The sequence below is a fragment of the Heptranchias perlo genome, chromosome 24 (genome assembly GCF_035084215.1).
Source record: "Heptranchias perlo isolate sHepPer1 chromosome 24, sHepPer1.hap1, whole genome shotgun sequence".
Classification (NCBI taxonomy): Eukaryota; Metazoa; Chordata; class Chondrichthyes; order Hexanchiformes; family Hexanchidae; genus Heptranchias; species Heptranchias perlo.
This window is the reverse complement of record NC_090348.1, coordinates 45,044,494-45,050,959: the sequence shown is the minus strand read 5'-3', so window position 1 is coordinate 45,050,959 and position 6,466 is coordinate 45,044,494. Positions and strand designations below refer to the sequence as shown.

Here is a 6,466-nt window from a genome sequence, read left to right as displayed (position 1 = left end):
ACCAGAGTTTCAATTCCCACCATAGAATTCAAAAATTGGGTAATTTCTGGCTTGGCACCATGAAAACTGACCATGAAAGCTGGCAAATTGTCTTAAAAACCTAACTGGTTCAGTGTCCCTTAGGCAAGGGAGCCTGCCCAGTACAAACGGGCTGATAATGTTGTCAGGTCACTCGCTGTCCCCTTTACTCTGGCTGCTCTGCCATGTTGGGTGGGGTCCTGAGATGGGCGGCTGGAGCATCTGCCTGCTTCTGGGCGGAGGCCAGTTGTAATATGCAAATGGGGGGGGGGGGGTGGTGTTCTTCTGGCCCCATTAGTACTAGCCGGTGTGCAGACTAGCCCTCGCTCCTTAAAGGGGCCACTGGAGGCTGCTCACTAAACGGGCCAGGATGTGTCAACATATTTTTTTGTCTGTCAATATTCACAGCTGGACCTCTGGGAGGCGTCAAAACTGACGGAGGGTCCCCGGTCGGATTGGCAACTCTGGAGAGACGTCTTCCGGAAGGTCGAATCATGAGACTTCACGCAGCCGGTGGGAGTGAGAGAGTTCTGGGGTGGTGGGAGGGGGAAGCTGCTGGGAGAAGTATCGTGGGGAACTGGAGTATGGAGGGCCAGATCCCACTGGAAAAGGAGCTGCAGGAGGCGTTCAGCTCCGTGGAGCCACACGGTGGGAATGTGGGAAGGTGAATAGCATCAAAAGAGAAGCAAAGTTAAAAAAAAATAATAGTTTCAACAGAAAAAAAGTCAGCTCCCTTTTTCACTCCAGAGAGAATATTTCTGTTCCCTCCCAGCTCGATAAGGGAGAGGAAGGATTTACTTCTTGTACCTTGAGCCCGAAGGACGGTGCGTTGAAAGAATCTTCCAAATAGAAGGTTATGCTGATAGGGTGAGATGAAGAGGGGAGGGAGGAGGCTTGTGTGGAGCATAAACACCAGCATAGACCAGTTGGGCCGAATGGCCTATTTCTGTGCTGTAAATTCAATTATGTTAAAGTTGCTATAATCGATGTAAGTTGTTGTAGAGGAGGAGAAACACACTCATTGTCTCCGATCACACATTAAGAACAACTCTTGGTGAGTGTGATACTGGAAAGCGGCCAGGAGCCATGTGACCAGAGACCCCAGCAGCTTCAGGAGAGGGGAGATTATTTTTATAATTAATTCTCAGGACGCGGTTGTCGCTGGCGAGGCCGGCATTTATTGCCCATCCCTAATTTCCCCTTGAGAAGGTGGTGGTGAGCCGCCTTCTTGAACCGCTGCAGTCCGTGTGGTGACGGTTCTCCCACAGTGCAGTTAGGAAGGGAGTTCCAGGATTTTGACCCGATGATGAAGGAACGGCCGATATATTTCCAAGTCGGGATGGTGTGTGACTCGGAGGGGAACTTGGAGCTGATGGTGTTGAGAAAGAAAGTTACAGGAGCATTGTATTTTTCATGAATGTACATCACTGGAAGGAGATGATTATATTGGAAACACAAACAGCACAAGACAATGATCACTCTTTCAAGGTTTTGATATTTTTATTGGGAGTTTCATAAAGACAGAAATTATGCGTACAGCCTTGTAAAACATGGGGCATTTTCTTTACCAGCTGGGGCCCCTCGTCCCAACTAACCAAGCAACGCAGACAACCTGAAGCGAAAAAAATAAACTAAAATAAAAAATAAAAAGAATCTTTTGTGGTTTGTTTGTTGCTTTGGTTGAATCGTCATTTGTTTCGTTGCTTTGAGTGCTCAGCTCTTCCCAGCACTGAAGCCGACCAATCAGGCAACTTTGCGTTGCCTCGAACTGCTGGGCTTCAGTGCTTTGCCTCTCCAGATGTTTCCAATCTACACGCTCATCACTGGACTATCCACTCTGCGCACTAGTGCCCAAGGCACCAGTGTTCCTGCCGCATGGGAGCAGGGCCATCTTGTCTCTCAATCCTGCCAAGAAAAAAAACATATTGGAATGAGAAAAGGCCGCTCAGCCCATTAGACTTGCTTCTTCCACAGATCATGGACAATCTACCTCATCGTGGACTCTCCCCCTTATTTCCTGAGGCCAAGTTCTGCCTCAATACCACCTGATGCCTGAACCTCCAACTATTCATCCATCCCTACATCTCAACTACTTAATCTTGGCCTTCTCCCTTCCACAGGCCATCAGTCCACTGGCCCCATCAGCAAAGACACCATTGTGTCCTCTGGAGTGTTTGATCTTTTTACTCCGTACCTTTCTCTAATCTCATTCCCAGCCAGATATTTCGATACCTTTGAATAATTTGATAACCTTCAAAGATCAGGGAGAATATTTCAAAGAAAACTCCAGAATATTTATCTTGCCTCACACTGTCCAGATGTCAACCCAGCGCTTCTCCCCTCCAGGCAACACCCTCCCCAACCTTCCCAAGCTACATGAACTATAATATCCTGTGGACTCTTTGGTCTTCTCAGTCTGTACGTATCCCTGTAAACATCAATCTCATTACCGACCAGATACTTATTCATCTCCTTTTCACAGGAATTAAAGCACATCCTGGTGGAAAACGTGCAGAGTAGATCGGCTGCTATTGGGTTTTGAATTAGCAACCGACGGATATGGGGAGATCTGTCAGTGTGACATAGGATCGAGATTGTCATACGATGCCCCAGGAGATGGAACTAATATTACCAATAACTCCCTGTGTGTGGTTTAACTACAAATATCCCACTGTCTCTCACCCCTTATACGACAGAAGTGTGTTTGGAGTTTTAGGCCAAATGACAAAACACCTCTGGAGTCCCAGGGGGTAATTTTGAAATCCAACCTTCACCCAGCCACTACTCTTTGGTTCATCTAATCTTCTCTCCAACCCGTTTCGGTTTTGGTGTTGTCAAGCACTATGGGCCTTGGCCTGTCATTTGTGTATCTCAATATTAAAAAAAAAGGTTACACATTACTGGGGAACAGCTGACAGATTCACCATTCGCCCACCTCGTAGGGCCCACGCAGTGTGCAAACCCCCTCACTTCTTAAAGGAAACGTCAGTTTGGATGCAATCTGGGAACTTGTACAGATGACAGGGTTATACTACGGGTTACGCCCCATCCGCCTCCCCAGCCCTCAGAATAATCTGTTACTTTCACTGCAGATCCAGCGAGCCTGTAATTAAAATACTCACCATAGAACTACGAAAATAAACTACTGCAAGCAGAATCAGCTGGGTCACCGATCGGTGTCCCTGGGAAAAGGAAAGAAAAAAAGAACTGATAAGACAAAATTGGAAAGAACCTGCATTTATATAGCGCCTTTCACAACCTCAGGATGTCACAAAGCACTTTACAGCCAATGAAGTACTTTTGAAGTGTAGTCACTGTTGTAATGTAGGAAACACGGCAGCCAATTTGCACACAGCAAGAGCCCACAAACAGCAAAGTGATAAATGACCAAATAATCTGTTCTAGCTGTTGGTTGAGGGATAAATATTGGCCAGGGCACCGGTGATGGACTGGGGTTGACAATTGTAAACAATTTTACAACACCGAGTTATAGTCCAGCAATTTTATTTTAAATTCACAAGCTTTCGGAGGCTTCCTCCTTCGTCAGGTGAACGATGTGAAAAATGGAAACTAGACTGCAGCACAGGATGGGCTAAAAACACACACACAGGCAGGTTATTTGCATCCATAAGTGAGTTGCTGGTGTGAGTGGAGGTTTGGGAACTGGCCACAGCAGGGAATCATTTTAATCAGTTAGGGGACAAACTGGTAGGTAATGGAGCTCAGCTGTTTGCCCGCGGGCTAACACAGCAGGCAGACTGCTTCTGTGGTTCTCGGCACTCGCAGTCAGGCACTGACATGCCCTCTAATGTTCTGCTGTTACACACAACAGGAATGCAGCGGGACTGGTCTATAGGCAGCAACATTTCAAGGAAGAGTTGATTTATGAAGCTGTGCTACCAACCTCTCTGGGTGGGGCCACAGAAAGAAAGAAAGAAAGAAAGACTTGCATTTCTACAGCGCCTTTCATGACCTCAGGACGTCCCAAAGCACCTTATAGCCAATTAAGTACTTTTTGTTTTGAAGTGTAGTCACTGTTGTGATGTAGGAAACACAGCAGCCAATTTGCGCACAGCAAGATCCCACAAACAGCAATGAGATAAATGACCAGATAACCTATTTTAGTGAAAACCAAAAGCAAAATACTGCGGATGCTGGAAATCTGAAATAATAACAGAAAATGCTGGAGAAGCTCAGCAAGTGAGGCAGCACATGTGGGGAAAGAAACAGAGATAATGTTTCAGGTCGAAGTTTTAGTGATGTTGGTTGAGGGATAAATATTGGCCAAAACATCGGGCAGAACTCCGCTGCTCTTCTTCGAAATAGTGCGATGGGATCTTCATGCCCACCTGAGAGGGCAGACGGGGCCTCAATTTAACGTCTCATCCGAAAGACGGCACCTCCCTCAGACTGCCCTGGGACTGTCAGCCTAGATTTTGTGCTCCAGTCTCTGGAGTGGGACTTGAACCCACAACTTTCTGACTCAGAGGGTTACTCACTGAGCCAAGCAGAATCTCCGGCCTGGGCTGCTGGTTAGCTGAGATGCAGCTTCGCAAAAATCACCCTCTTGATTTATTTCAGGTCAATCATTAATTTTCCAATAACATCATCATAACAATCACCCCATTTCTGTTTTCACTCAGTCACATGACACGTAAACAAATAACAAGTCAATTGTGCAGCCTTAAACAACAGCACTTGATACAAGAGAGAGAGAGAGACACGCAGAGAGAGAGGGAGAGTGTGGAGAGAGAGAGAGAGAGACACACAGAGAGAAAAAAACACAGAGAGAGAGAAACACAGAGAGAGAGAGAAACACAGAGAGAAAAAAAAACAGAGAGAGAAAAAAAACAGAGAGAGAAAAAAAGAGAAAAAAAAACAGAGAGAAAAAAAGAGAGAAAAAAAGAGAGAAAAAAGAGAAAAAAACACAGAGAGAGAGAAAAAAAGAGAGAGAGAGAAAAAAACACAGAGAGAAAAAAAAACAGAGAGAGAGAAAAAAAAGGAGAGAGAGAGAAACACAGAAAGAGAGAGAGAAACAGAGAGAGAGAGAGAGAAACACAGACACACACAGAGAGGGAGATACAGAGAGGGGGAGAGAGACATAGACAGAGAGACACAGAGAGAGAGAGAGAGAGACATGAGACAGTGAGAGAGAGAGACAGAGAGAGAGAGAGACACACAGACGGCGGGAGACACACACAGGCAGAGAGAGAGAGACACACACTCACACACAGGCAGAGAGAGAGACACACACACAGGCAGAGAGAGACACACACACACAGGCAGAGAGAGAGAGACACACACTCACACACAGGCAGAGAGAGAGACACACACACAGGCAGAGAGAGACACACACACACAGGCAGAGAGAGAGACACACACACAGGCAGAGAGAGAGAGACACACACTCACACACAGGCAGAGAGAGAGACACACACACAGGCAGAGAGAGAGACACACACACAGGCAGAGAGAGAGAGACACACACTCACACACAGGCAGAGAGAGAGACACACACACAGGCAGAGAGAGAGAGACACACACTCACACACAGGCAGAGAGAGAGACACACACACAGGCAGAGAGAGACACACACACACAGGCAGAGAGAGAGACACACACACAGGCAGAGAGAGAGAGACACACACTCACACACAGGCAGAGAGAGAGACACACACACAGGCAGAGAGAGACACACACACACAGGCAGAGAGAGAGACACACACACACAGAGACAGAGACACACACACACACACAGAGACACAGACAGACAGAGACAGAGACAGAGAGGCAGAGAGAGAGACACACAGTCAGACAGACAGACAGAGAGAGGCAGAGTGAGAGAGAGACATGAACACAAACTCCAGACAAACGGAGCAACTGCTCGTTTACACCATTTCTCAGTTTCCATCGAATTTACGGCGAGCGATCGGGCGAAACCCCCTCCCCCTCGCCCTCCCCCTCGGAAATTCTACCCCGTAGAATCTGGGCGAGAAACAGAGGAAGATCCTGAGAGACCAAGCAGTGACGGAGAGGTAGAGAGAGAGTTGGAGGAGCTCCAGTGATGAGGACCCTGTGGATCAGCGCTCTTACCTTAGAAAGAAGAGAGAATGGCAGGTCTGGTCCGCCCGCTGAGGGGAGACGCCCGCAGTGAAAAGGAACAAACAGCCCAGAGAGCAGCCTCTTATTCTCCACTCTGAGACACACACTGTCCAATCAGCTGGAGCTGGGAATCCCCCTGCTCTCTCTCCACTTCCTGAGTTGCTCAATGGGCCGAATCAGCTGATGTAACTTAAAGTGGGACAACAGCCATCCCGACACATTGACATTCAGGGCAGTGGTCACTTTACAAACCACTGGCCCGGCAAAGAATGGTCCCCCCCCCGGCATAGAATGGTCCCCCCGGCATAGAATGGTCCCCCAGCATAGAATGGTCCCCCCCGGCATA

At 47.6% G+C, this 6,466-nt stretch overlaps 1 long non-coding RNA gene across 1 annotated transcript; it reads right to left on the bottom strand.

The window, feature by feature from the left end:
- Positions 1-1,499: 1,499 nt before the first annotated feature.
- Positions 1,500-6,221, bottom strand: LOC137341756 (uncharacterized). The gene is made up of 3 exons (XR_010967114.1): positions 6,112-6,221; positions 3,141-3,200; positions 1,500-1,923 (listed from the first exon to the last, which is right to left on the bottom strand). It is a non-coding gene; the product is annotated as an uncharacterized lncRNA (long non-coding RNA).
- Between the last annotated feature and the right edge of the window lie 245 nt (positions 6,222-6,466).